Source organism: Talpa occidentalis, unplaced genomic scaffold, assembly GCF_014898055.3.
Source record: "Talpa occidentalis isolate TD23 unplaced genomic scaffold, MPIMG_talOcc4v2.1 talOcc4.12, whole genome shotgun sequence".
In the NCBI taxonomy this organism is placed as follows: Eukaryota; Metazoa; Chordata; class Mammalia; order Eulipotyphla; family Talpidae; genus Talpa; species Talpa occidentalis.
This window is the reverse complement of record NW_023601212.1, coordinates 36,779,670-36,794,277: the sequence shown is the minus strand read 5'-3', so window position 1 is coordinate 36,794,277 and position 14,608 is coordinate 36,779,670.

Here is a 14,608-nt window from a genome sequence, read left to right as displayed (position 1 = left end):
ATTAAGCAGAGATGTTTCAGCACCACATGTTGGTCAATTCTTCATCTTGACAAGTATTTGCTGCAGCAGAGTTTCTGTCAAGAAGATGAAATGAATTGACAGTGCCAGTCAAAACACGTGCTACATTTCAAAATGAAAACACTTAGTCATCTCTATAAAAATTAGAAAGAGAATGAGGTAAAAATATTTTCTATTTTAAACTTCACTCTCAGAGCTACCTGCTGAAACTGTGGAATACTGTATTCATAGATGGATACAGATAGATCAATGTATAGTGTAGAGTAATAGAATGAACATCTCACAACGCTTAAGAAAACTAGTAACAGCGCTTGTTTCTTAAGACATTTTCAGTAACTCATTTCCAACCTTGAACCCAAGATGATTATCCCAGTTTTGATTTTCATAATCATCTTGTTTCTTCGTAGTTTTTATGAATATTCATAAATCCCTAAGCCATATAATATTTTTAGGGTTAGCAAATATTTGCCTCTAATTTTGGACTGGCTTCATTTTCACAGTTTTGGTTTTTATAGAAATAGTACTTATTTTGTGACCTTTTATTGTGAATGCTTGAGTTGGCCACAATTTACTACAGTCTTCCTTTTGAAAGTTTGAATTGCCCTGGTTAACCACTACAAATGATGCTGCTGCCAACATTAGGAAATCTTCCTTCTGAGTAGACACCTAATGGGGGAACTGAAGAGTCTCCGGTAGGGAAACCATCACCTTAATAAGTCAATGCCAAAAGACTTTCCTACTTATTGCATGACTTAAATTTTATTAGACACTTGAAAGATCAGTATTATAATTAAGGTAAATGAACCAATTGACAGTCCCACCAGCAGTATCTGAGTTGTTGGCCATTCTGCATCTACAACACTTAGCATTTCTGTAACTCTGGTCAATATAAAATGACATTACATGGTAGCCTTAATTTACATTTAATTTTTAATTTATATTTCATTTTAATTACATTTTTATAAACAAAATTAAGCAGTTTATATTTATTGTCCATTTGACTTCTATGAAATACTGTTTTTTCCATTTGCTCAATTTTTCCTATTACGTTTTATTTTGAAGAATAAAATATTTTTTAAATATTTATTTATTTATACAAGCACTGGGTACGGTCAGAAGCCGGGAGGGTGAGAGAATTCACCAGAGCCAGAGCGGGGAACAGGTAGACTGATGAAATACACTGCTGAGGGGAGTAGCAGGCACGGCAGGAGAGGTCTGCACACCATGTGGGGACCCTCGCTGGTGGCTGGGGATCGAACCAGTGCTGCAGAGGCTGTGGGCAGCTTCGCAGCCCAGCGCTCAACCGCTGGGCCACCAGAGGAGGCCCTAAATAAAATATTTTTACTCAAGTACAGTAGGATATTTCGGCCTCTCTGGTTAATTTTTCTCCAGGACAAATCTTTAAGATATACAGTATTTTTCCTTACATCTTAAAGTTTTACTTTTTCTTAATAGAATGCCCTCAAGTAGTACCCTTAAGTCAGGTAAAGCCAGGTCTGAATCCAACATTCAATTCGTGTCATTTGAAATACCTGAGACAGTTAACATGGGTCCTATGAAAATGAAAGAATGTAAAAGTCCACTAACTTCAGTCAGAGGAGAAGTAAATCTCTAAGACAAAATGAACTATAAGTGGAATGTCAACAGCTAGGCAGGATGCTTCCTACAAACACTGGGGATTCAGATAGGTTTGTTGTTGGTGGGGGTTAAATCCAAAACCTCAAATTGCCTCATGATCAAATTAGGCTTAGAATAAAGGGTAAATAATAGGTAGATAAATCTAGAATATACAGTGAAGTGACAGACTGCATAATTCTATATTTATTAACAGTCTGTTCTTTTCTTAATTCAGAGAAGCACCCTGAGCTCCTGAACTACCTGCTCTGCTAGATCTCAGGTCTGCTTAGGTGTCTGCAGGTGTTTTTTCTTTTTGTTTAGTATGACAGTTTCCAATCTAAAAGTCTTTTTTGTTGTTATTGAAGGAACACACATTTATATATTTTAGGAATCCACCAATTTCAACTGGTTTTCATTTATTAAATATCTTAAGCTCTCAAATTCAAATTCAAGTCAGTTACACTGCGAATACACTCCTTTTTACTAATTTTGAGCTTTTGTATATTTTTTCTGCCCTATTTTCATCTCTCCTTCATAAACTCAAATTACACATGTGCTAGGCTGCTTGATGTCATCACAGCTCATTGATACTCCCTTCAGTTTATCTTTTTCATTATTTCTCTTTCATTTTGGCTATAGTCTATTTCTGTGTGTTCAAGATCACTGATCTGTGATATCTAATCTACTGTTAATCTCAGTTCATTTCTGTTTCATCTCACACATTGTAGTTTCCATCTCTAGAAGTTTGATTTTTTTCTTTTAAATATCTACTTCTTTTCTGCTTAATTTTTGAAAAATGGAATACAGTCATATAACTGTTTAAAGTTATGTCTGCAAATTCTCGCATCTGGGTCATTTTTAATTACTATCATTTCTGATTATGGGTCATGTTTTCCTTTTTTGCATGCCAGTTAATTTTCGATTAGGTGTCAGACATAAATTCTATCTTGTCGGATTCTTGGTATTTTTCTATATGTAAGCCTATAAACATTCTTGCCCTTTGTTGTAAGATTCAGTTCAATTATGTGGAGAGAGCTTGATGCCTTAAGAATTTATTTTTAACATTACCTCAGCAGGACCAGAGTATTTCTCTCTCCAAGTGTAGTCATTCCCCTCTTCTGAGGCCAGTACTCTGTGTACTCTACCAAATGCTCTGGGAATCTCCCAGTTTTGGTGGTGGGATCAGACACAGTCACCTTCAAGTGGTTTTTACACTCTATCCATATAAGCCGATCTCTAAACGCGCAACTCCCTGCTTGTCTCTGGGATTCTCTTTCTGCTCAGCTCTCTGCTCTCTAGTGCTCTGTCCTGAGGCTGTGTCGGCTGCCTGCATCTCCTTGCACTCTCAGCAATATTTCTGCAGTTACAAAGTTGGTCAGGCTCCGCCTGGGCCTTCTTTCTCTCTACTATGGGCTGGAAACTCTCTTAACACTCCAAGATGGGGCAATTGTAGGCTTCATTTTTAATCCATATATTTTGTCACTGTGGAGATGGGAGGGTAAATGCAGGGTTGCTCCATTTGGGGTGGAAGCTGACAATAGTGCCTTCATTTCACAAGGTTCACTGAGCATCACTTTAGTCCAGGAGCTATTGACATGGATCTAAGGTATCCAGAGACATACCCTGATGATGGCTCATTCATGAAAAAGGAAGGAATATTTAAAAAAATGGTGAGTAGGGACTAGCTGAAGATTTATGAAGTAGCAGATAGAAATTCAAGACCTGGCTTGTAAAGATTTATGAAGACAGTAAATTTATGAGTGATGGGATGAATTAAAAATCCAAGTCCAAGCAATAAAAACATTTTGCTCTGTCTCTTTTTGGAGAGAGAAGACATTAACTCTTCATTACTTTTTTGTGTTTGTTTTTTGTTTGTTTGTTTGTTTGCCACCTACTGGATGGGAACAAGGGTTGAGCAAAGATCTGCCTAAGGCAGAAGTAGTGAGCATCCATCTGCATTATGACCAGAGTGTGTGGAAACCCCCACTCTTTGAATCCCCTTAGGCCCCCCAAGTAGACTCCACCCAAATTACATCCATGTCCCTCCCACCAAAATTCATGGACAGGCAATTCTTTGTTGAAGATTAAGAATCCCATTAGAATGTGTTCCGATGTTGCTGTCTGCTGATTATTTCTCTTCTGAATCTTAGCTAGTAATTTTAAGTTTTCAGAGTTTTTTCAGTTCTGAAAAGTTTTCTTCAATTACACTCTTGATAAATTTCTCCCATTTGTTTTGTATTTTCCTTTATGAAGTTCAATTAATCTTGGGTTGCTTATTCGTGTACTATCTTCCATATTCTATCATCCTCTCCTGAATTGTCATTTTTTGTTATTTCCCTTTGCAGTCTATCTATGTTTACAGAGTCTATTTTCTGTTCCATTAATCTGTGTTTGAAACACTCTCTACTCATGCTTCCAGCGAGTATTTGTTTTATCACAGAATTTGCCTTCGTCTTGTATTATAAAACTTTGCTACTGTCTTCTTTCTCCCATGAAAATAGATTACAGATTTTTATTAGGCTAGATGTTTCATTCTTCTGTTTCATGTGGTAAGCCCACAAGATGGATTGCAACTGGTAGAAATACAGATTTGCTTTTGCTGTCTTGTTTCTTTTACACTGTCACGCTACCTGGGAGTCAGTTTGCTTTTTCCTCCTGTTCACACTTCTGGTAAGCCGTGGCAACTCCATCAAGGCCAGTCCCGAGGGTGTATTGGCTGAGGGATGCTCCTGGCTTGTGAGCACTCGGGTGAAGTGGGACCCTGGAGAGGGACATCTCTTTCTAGTGGTCACAAATACCAGTTGCTCTACTTGATCATGTGGAAACTGCTTTAAAGTTCTCTCCAGTCATTTGCCATCACTAGAATGTCTCCTTCTTGGGGGAGCTTCCTCGCCAGCTTCAGAACAGGTGAAGGCCCAGGAGCCACGACAGAGGGCTGCTCACTTCCCCCCACCTCAGTTGTCATCGGTGCTTCCTGGCTGAGCTTAGCTTACAAGCCACTTTGAGGCACGCTCTTTTTTACAATGATCATCGGTTTTAAGAAATCTGAGGAGGGCCTCCCCTGGTGGCGCCGTGGTTGAGCGCTGGTCTGCGAAGCTGCCCGCAGACTTTGCAGTGCCGGTTCGATCCCCCCGGCCACCAGCAAGGATCCCACTTGGCACGCAGACCTCTGCTGCTGCCTGCTGCTCCCCTTAGCAGTGTACTTCACTTCGTCGGTCTGCCTGTTCTCTTCCCTGCTCTGGCTCTGGTATGAATTCTCTCACCCTCCTGAGCTTCTGACTGTACCCAGTGCTTGTATAAATAAATAAATAAATCTTTGAAAAAAAAAAAAATCTGAGGAGCCTTTGGAAAATGATACGAGCTGCTCTGTGAATGTCCTTAAGCTTAGCCTTGAGGATGAGCTGTGAGTCATAGTGCTAAGTGAGCTCCACCTCCCCTGCTGCCAGAAGTGACAGATGCCAACCACCTCAGCAGGTGGCCAGTCCTCTTCTGACTCATGTTCCTGTAGAAGTTCCATAATCACGTGTGGGCAAAGACTTTCCCTCAAGTAAGCCATTAAGGAAAATTATATGGAAAGGCTGATTTGGGGGGAGAGGATTTGGGTCAGATCATTTTAATAATATCTCTTAAAGAATTAAGTTTCAGGATGAAACTTAATGCAAACACCCATTTGCATTCCATGCATCTAAAAATGCCCATAAGCAGTCAACCCATATGTTTTACCTGATTTGGGCTGTTATAGCAAAATACCACAGACTGGTGACTTGCAAACAAAAGAAACTTATTTCTTAGTTCTGGCTGGGAGTCTAAGGTCAGGGTGCTGGCACAGTAGATGAGGGCCTTTGCACTGTGCCCTCACAGCTAGAAAGGACTTGGGAATTGCATGGGGTCACTTCTATAAGAACACGGACCCCACTTGCAAGAGCTCCGCCTCAGAACCTAAGCCCTTCCCAAGGTCCCGCCTCCTAATGCCATCACACTGGGCATTAATGTTCAACGAAGGAATTTGGGGGGACACAAATATTTAGACCTTAGAACGTGAGACAGAAATAGATTAGTAGTTACTTGGGGTTTGTGGTGGTGGGTTGTAGGAATATTGAGAGTATTCTTTTTAAGATAAAAATGTTCTGAAATTAGTGGTGATGATTGTACGATCTGTGACTGCATGAAAACCCCCTGAACTGTTCAGTTTAAATGGGTGAATTCTGTGGATTGCAAATTACATTTTACTAAAGCTGTTAAAAACGTATCATGGACATTTCACAGGACATTACATAAAAAACCAGTGCATTTTGGTTGTAAAATAACTTTTCCTAGTCTGCAACTAGGGTCATTTGTTTTAGCATTCTTACGTTAATAGAACTCATATTTTTCCAGGTTTGCTATTAACAACAATATTCCAAATAAATATTACTGTAGGTGTATGCTTTTACTTCTCTAAGTGAGATAACTACAGCTAAAATTGTTGGACCAAATTGCATGCACCTATTTAATTTTAATAGATGATGCCAGATTAATTTACAAAAAGAAAATAGCAATTCACCCTTATACCAAGAGTAAATGAGACAGTTCATTATCTTGCACCCTCACCAGCACTGGATAGCATTAATCTCTTTAAGTGTTACAAATAAGGTGATAACAACAATGAGTCTTTATTGTTTTAATTTGCATCAAATGCATTTTCATATATTTATTAGGTATTTGTATTTTATTTTGTAATATTTCACCAGGTTTTTTTTTACTAAATTTTCTTTTTTATCTTATTTGTAAGATATAATAGAGGTACAATAGAGGTGCTGTTAACTCCTTGCCTGCCCTATGCGCTCCAGCTATTTTGTCCCCATTATCTGTTGTTTCTGGCTTTCCTCCATAGCATGTTGTCATATGGAAAATTTCAGCTTTTATGAGAAAAACTCTGTTAGAATTTTCCTTTATACCTCTGTGTGTTCTTTCTGACTGAGGAACTACTCTCTCTTCCCAACTTAATTTCTAAGTTTATATAAACAGAAAGATATACCCTATTTTTATTTTTCACAATTAGATACTTAATCAAAAATTTAGTATATAAGGTGGAATAGGTATATGGTACTCTTCTTTACCCAGGGAGTAATAAATTCAGATTCATCTTAATAACAGGGGGTGCTGATGAAATTTGAGGAATAAAGTTTGAGGAAAAGGCATTTGATATGGCTAACTCCTGAGACTGAGCCCTTGTCCTTATCTTGAACATTCTGACCCGTCTCTCATCTCTCAGCTGCACATAACACATTGTTAGTTCCTTTTCTCACTTACTTGGCCTCAGGGATGCCACCTTCCACCTCACTGGCCCCCTCTTTCCTGTCACTGGCCTGCCCTTTCCTGGTCTCTTTTCATAAATGTACCCAAGAACAGATTTTCTCGAACTTTCCCAAGTTGTTCCACTCATATCCTTGTCTGTCCCAAGATCTTCTCCAGCATGACACATTACATTTAGTCGTTACATCTTAGTCTCCTCTGGCCTGTGACAGTTTCTCACTGTTTCATCATGTTGAGGAGGGATGATCAGGCATTTTCAAGAATGTCTGTCAATGTACATTTCTAATGATCTTGACATGATTAGGTTGGGGTTTGGGCCCTTCTGATGCTATCAGGAAGTACCTGCCAGCCATGTGACTCATCAGTGATGGACCCTGACCTGGAATACAAGCGAGGTAGCATCTGCAAGGTTTCTCTGTTGTAACATTGCTTTTGATATCATTTCCAGAGTCTGTTTTTCAGAAGATCATTCAGTCCAGCTCACACTCAAGGGGCAGGAGACATTGCACTGGACACTTGTGTTCTCTGCTTAGGGAGGTCAGCCCTCGGCCTCTGCGAACCTCTTTGTCCCCCTGGCTGACAGGTCAGAGTGAGCTGATGACTGTTGTCAGGCAGGGACTGTGGTTCCTGAGCTTCCCGATCTCAGCATACCAGCAGGGATGCTTTTCCAGGGAGAAGCTGGTGCTTTCAACAGCCATTGTGGTTTGGGTCTCAGTTTTACTCAGTCTGGGGCTACTCAGAGATTCTGCTACTACGCAGAGAAGGCCAGCTCCACAGACCCCTCCCTGCACTTCTTTAGGAAACTGCTGATATTTGAACACTTTGATCTAAAAGTAGCAATTCAGTATAATTCAAAGCAGGACTGAAGGTACATCTGTGTCCCAGTGAAGTCCATGCATACTGCCCCTAAAAAGATGAAGGCCACTAAAAGGAGGCTTCTACCTGGGAGAGCACAATGCAAGGACCATCACCCCAGAAGGATGGAGGGGCCAGAGTAATAGTTTCATCTTGCTGGAGAGCTCACCTCCATACAAATTTGAGAATGCAATTTATCATCGTGAAATGCAAAAAATCCATTTCCGAGCTACTCACACACACACACAAACACACACACACAATATCACATAGCCTTTATAAAATGATAAATCACATCTGATCTGAGCATCATTTGAAACTCCAGAATGACAGAATCCTGTTTCCCATTCAATATAAAAGCAGAAATGCTGGGCAGCTAGAGAGGGGACCACAGCAGGGTCCAGGAGCTGCACTGGCACCTGCAGCACAGTTAGTGGCGTCCTATTCTGGGGCGCAGATGACATGTTCCCTGTCTTGTATCCCACCAAACTGGGAGGTGACAGGCAGGTGCTGTGAGCAACAGCAGTGAGACTCATGATGACTAAAGGTAATTAAGCACCACTACGCCTCTCTCAGGTCGAATGGAAGACAGCAGTGCCTGCGGTAGGAGCCAAGTCAGCACATGACAGAACAGGCGCAGGTGGCCGCTGTCCTGCCCTGGATTCACTGACACAGCATCCTGTTCTGTTGTCACTGCAACTGCACGCTGGTGCTGTGCTCTTTCCCTTATAGAGGAGGGAAGTGAGAGACTTATTCATGCTTGCAGGATGAACAGGTATCAGTTGAAGGGTGTAGGTCTTTCTGGTGCTGCAGCCTGTGTGGAGCTCGCTGGTGAGAAACTCCAGAGGAAAACACAACCCCTTTTTCTTTTTGGTTTTGGTGCTAGTGGAATTTGCATGGGGTGTAAAATTTGTGGAGTGTAATTATCAATCCATTGAGGTTATTACAGGCAAAGAGGAGTGGCTGGCAGGTGGCTGATTCTTTGAGACATGCAGTAAACATCAATATATAGTTTCTAGAAATTATTTTCCCCTAATAATACATATTTATAATAGCTCAATTAGAAAGCACAGATTGTGGATAATAACAAAGGAAACAAGAACAAAAATTCTCTCTAATCTCAGAGTAAGATGTGAGATCCCCGACTCTCCTTGTTCTTAGAGCTATTATCTTGGTGCCCAGAGTTCCTGCTGGTCAAGCTAAGTGCACAGTCATGCAGGGGGCCTCTAACCAGGGCAAAAATCCTCGTATGAGGAACATACTGGGAAACCAGTATCTTCTGCTGAAACAGCAGGCAGATGAGATGGCCAGATGGGCAAGATCAGCTAGAGCACCTTACTATTAAAGGTTAACAGTAAGTTAGGTAAGAACAGGAAGTAAAGATGGTTGCTTTGATTAGCGGAAACTACCAAGCCCCCCAAGTAATAGGCCCTGTCACTCCACCTTCGCTGGCCCCAGACGATACCACCTCCGCATGCATGTACATTCCCCCGGTGCTTGCCCGCCTTCTCTGACCCTGATTCTCAGTAAATATGAGACTGCGCCTGGATCAGGGCTGCACATTACTTCTAGTGTAGCCCCTCTAGGCTTCTCATGGCTCCACGTGGACTTGGGGTGATCTTCCTCTCATCCGGCGCCACTCCGAACACTGCCGCTCCATGAGGCGACAATAATAAATTCAAAAATCAATTTTGCTGCATTTTTCTGAAGAAAAAGTCTTAATCTGTATGAAATCAATAGTAGAGAGTTATTTTTATATCATCACTTACAAACTTCATTCTCTGGTTATTCTAAACCATGACCTGCATTTAGGAAACATGCAACATGCACATCCAAACACATACATGCCTAGCTGAACTCCCAGTGATTTGGGAAATTGAATGGAAACCTTTTTTCCCAAGTGATGTAGGAAACATACATCCTAATTTTCAATTATCCTGTGCCGTGGTTCATATATATCATACCATGTCTAGCCTTTCCCCCATGTATTGGCTTTCTTCATTCAACAAACATCTGTGACACATGGCAGACAAAGTCTGCCACAGTTACATTCACATGAATCGGCCAGACCGTGGCCCTCAAGCAGCCCTATTGCCACCCACTTCCCCAAAGCTCTTATTACAAGGGCGGCCAGCTGCTTCCACCTCATAAGCATGAATAGTGAAGCTACAGTGTCCTTTCCCCAGTCCTGGCCTTTGGTTGCTTCATTGGTGAGTTGAGTACTGGCGCCCTCTTCTGACCCACAGAGCCCTCCTCACTCTGGTTTCTGACTTCTCGTATCAACTGCTACATCCCCAAGACTAAACTCCACCAAGCTGCCTTCCTTTCTCTCCTCTACCCGTGAGGCTGAGGCGTGTGTGTTTGTGATCCAGACGTTACCTTCTCTCGCTCTTTCACACATCCTCAGTCATCAGTCCAGCGCTGGCCACCCTCTGCCGCCTTGGGGATACTGTGTGTCTGCATCCCACGGTCTGATTTAGTCCTTCCTCAAGAGCACAAATAGTTATTGATTTCTCCACAGTTCAGAGAACATTGATGCTTGTGACATATAAGTAACTGCCCAAGGTCACTTAGCTAATGAATAATGAGCAGAAAATTTGAAGTCAGTCTATCTAATTTCAAAAGCCTGAATGGTTTGCTCAGTCTGAATTCCTGGGTTAAGATATTGACTTACTTGTTTCTCAATTGCTAGCTTACAGCAAAACAACCCAACCGCATACAAGAGTGTAACTGAAGTGAGGCAGTTTGAGTGGGTTCATAGTCCCTGAAGTCTTTAGATGTGGAAGAAAGGGTGGGGAATAGAAAGCTCATTCTTGACCTTGGGGGTAACTGACCACTGAGCACTGACAATTTGGTGCTTGATCCAGAATTCTGGGTAAATTCATGAAACAGTGTTTCAAAATCTTTAGTTTGTCAGCATCGTATGATGGAAAAGTGGTGTTTTGAATCTTACTTTATCTTACCCCTCTGTGGGCCTGTACTACTACATAGCTGCCCACTGGGCTTCTTAGCAGGCCTGGCTCACCTCACAGGACCCAGAGGTCCTGGTTGCTGGCTTTACTCCTTGTCCTCAGAGAGACAGCAAGGTCCCCCACCCCACTGCTGTCCCCCCATTCAAGTGTGCTGAGAACTGGCACACTGAAATTGAGAAAAGTGAGCAAGACATTGGGGAAAAAGAGAAAAATATTTTTCTTTATAAAACAGAAATCACCTTAATATTAAAACAGAAATTTCTATCGGCTGCCAGGAATGAATGGGTTGCCTTCTTTTCATAAGCAATATTCAAGATCACTAACCTAAACAACACAGAAGTGACAAAACAAGAAGAGAAGTTCTGAGTGGAAAGACTTACATGCAAGCTATGTCCTTGAAATGCGCCCACAAAGCATTGCTGGACTGCACCCTGGGGACTCCACAGAGGAGAGGAGATTTGTGCCCCAGGAGAGAAGAGAATGAGCTTGATCATGGAATGAGTGGCATCAGGAACATAAATAGATGATTCTCACTGAGCCCTGTTTTACTCTAGCAGATGGTAAGTAATTTAAGTTATGGGTGTATTGTTAGAAATTCATCACACAAAATGTACTATAGATCCTTTTCTAACCTTTTCATGTTTGAAGAATGAAGGCCTTTAAAGAAGATCCTACAAAGTGTCATATATGTTAGTAATTCCATTTGCAAAGAATTACTTTGAAAGAAGGTAACTGTATAAAGAACTGCAGACTTCATATAATTGACTGCAGTGTGTGTGTGACAAGGGGCAGAGGGAGACATGAATGATGTGGATTTCTGAAGTGAGTGGAGAAGCCAACAAACTCTTTTCATTGAAATTAAAAATAACTTAAAGTTAAAAAAAGAATTCCTTTTATCTATTTATGCATACAAGAACTGGGGTTCAGGCCAGGGGGTGGGGGTGCTGGGGGGGAGTAAGAGGTTTCACCAGAGACAGAGTAGGGAGCAGAACAGGCAGATCTACTGAAATACACTGCTGAGGGAGCAATGGGAAAGACAGAAGAGGTTTGCTGTGCTATGTGTGTTAGCTCCCTGTCAGGGGCTCAAACTCATGCCACAGTGGCTGTGAATAGCTTCATAGTGCTAGAGACCCATAAATTCTTGAAACTAGTAATGACCAACCAAGCCACCAGCAAATTTTAAGTCCTTCAGATAGGTGCCCAGGTTTTAGGTATCTTTCTTCATTTTAAGATGGCTTCTGGTAGGACACGTGGTGCCAGTGGGGGAGATTAGGGTGAGTTTATGGTGCACACCCCCACTCAACCCTGAACTTTATGGGTGTGGACCTTTAGGGTCCCCATTTAACAGTTGAGGTGTCAAAACATGTGCAACTCACACCAATGAGTAGTACAAAATATTCCTGAAAGAAACTGAAGACCAAATAAATGTAGCAATTACTCTGTTTATGGATTGGCAGACAATGTTAATGCTGATATGCTGATTCTTCCCAAACTGACTTATAGACAATGCAGTTCTACTCAAAATATCAGCCAGCTTATGTTTTGCATAGAAATTTTAAGAGTTATTGTGAAGTTGTAATAATCAAAATCATATCTGGCATGAAATAGATTTTTGACAGTCATTAAGGCGATCTAACAAGGAAGGTGTCTTAAATGAATGATATGGAACAATAACACAGCATATACAAAGGCAGTGAGACTTGACTCTGATCTCTTTTTAGATGCTGAAATTTAACTAGAAATCATAGGCCTAATGTGCCAAAGTTGTAAAACTATGTAAGAAAACATAGGAGATATTCACAGTGGTCTTGAATTTCTGTAAAAGGTTTGGCAAAGTTTTTGTGAACATAAAAAGCTTAACCTGTAAAAGAAAAAAATTCTTATATGTCTTCATAAAATTTTAAGACTTTTGCTCTTCCTAAGAGACTCATGAAAAAGACAAATGTTTAAGTAAGATAGAAGACCTGGATATATAAATATGACAAAGTATTTGAAAACAATACCTAGAGAGCTCTTACTTCTCTATAAGAAATGAATAACTCAATCTATAAGATGAAACATTTTGAACAGACTCTTTACTAAGATATAGGGCTGGCAAATAAGCATGTGGAAAGACACTCAACAAATTACTTATTAAGGGAATTATAATAGAACCAATGAGGTGCTTCTATGTATCCACTAGATGATCTCAATTTGAGGGGACTTCACCAACTGTGTTTTTGAAGATGTGAAGTACCTAGATGTTTTATGAACTGCTGGTGAGGGTATAAAGTATTATAAACACTTTGGAAAACAGTTGTACTTTTTTCCCTTACAAACTTCAACATAAACCTACCGAATGATCTAGCCATTCCACTCCTGGGTATTTCCCCAAGAGAAATGAAAGCACAAGTAAACATATAGACTTGCACAAAAATCTCTGTGGCAGCTTTATTTGTAATAAGCTGGAAATAAATAAAGTTTCCATCAAATAGTGAATGGAGGCATGCACTGTGTAGAGCCACACAGTGTTACACTCACTGGTGAACATAAATAATCTATTGACAGATGCAGCCACCAAGGAAGATCTCAAAAAAAATCAGTGAAAAAAAAAACAGACAAAAGCTGTATGTTTTGTCTGTGAGATTCCATTATATAAATTCTAGTAAATGCAAATTATGTATAGTAACAAATAGTTGTGGTTGCTTTGGGATGGAGGTGGGGTAAGGTAGGCAGGGATGAATTTTAAGGGATAATAGGGAACTGGGTATAATGCACTAAACTGTGGTGATGTTGCACATTTTTTTTTATCTGTGTCAAAGCTTACCAAGTTTACACTTTAAATGTGTTTATTGCAGCACAATTATTCCTAAATAAAGCTTTGAATTTTTGGAGAAAAATTCATTTTAAGTCTGCAAGTCACATTTTCTGCATCTTTTAAAAAATAAATTGGCATTTACATTATCATTATATTATCAGTTTTCTGCCTTTTTAAAAACACTACAAGGTTTTTACAATGAAAGATTTACACAGAGGCAACACATATTAGTTACTTTAGTGATGTGGTATTTTGAGAAGATTTAAAACCATGTTGTATATGCCTTCATCAGCAACACTTTAATTATGGTCATTTGATATTATGTTTAATCAGGTTAAAAACCTTTGTGCTACTCAGAAAGATGGGGTCTGGGGAGAGGGTGACTAAGAAACGCCTTTGTACATGAGATGAGCAAAGACCAAGATGTGGCTTTTCCATCTTTGGTTCTTCCCACATTCCTTTCTCCCTCTTAGTGAAGGAAACCAATATATATATATTGGAAACCTACTATGTGTCAGACACCACAGGAGTAGGTCTAAGCACATGATGACAAAAAACCTGGTCCCAGTTCTCACAGAGTTGCAATCTACTGAAGCTTGCTAGCAACTTGATTATTTCCTACCAGTTTGTTTATGAATATGTGCACAAGCCAAGCAGATTCAGAACATTTCCAAGATGCCGGAAGATTTTTTTTAATGCCTCTTCCCAGCTACCCTCACTTCATATAAGAATATTTCCTATTTGATAATCATAGATTAGTTTTGCCTATTCGTAGACATCACAAACATATATTCTCTTCCACCATCCTCCAGTCTTGCACACTTGTATTCTTTCCCTTAACTGGGGGAACCAGCCCCTAGGACACCAGAAGCCATAAGCCCTGTGGCTGCTCCTTTCTGCTTCACTCCATCTCTGCATAGAGCCAGCATCGCATACACAGGAAGTGGCTAAATAACCTACATGTTCCTCACCAGACTCCAGCTCAAGTCCTGCTGCTTGTCTTTCTGTCGCAGCCTGGCTGAGCCCGCCCATCTGAGACAGACTGCGCTCTCTG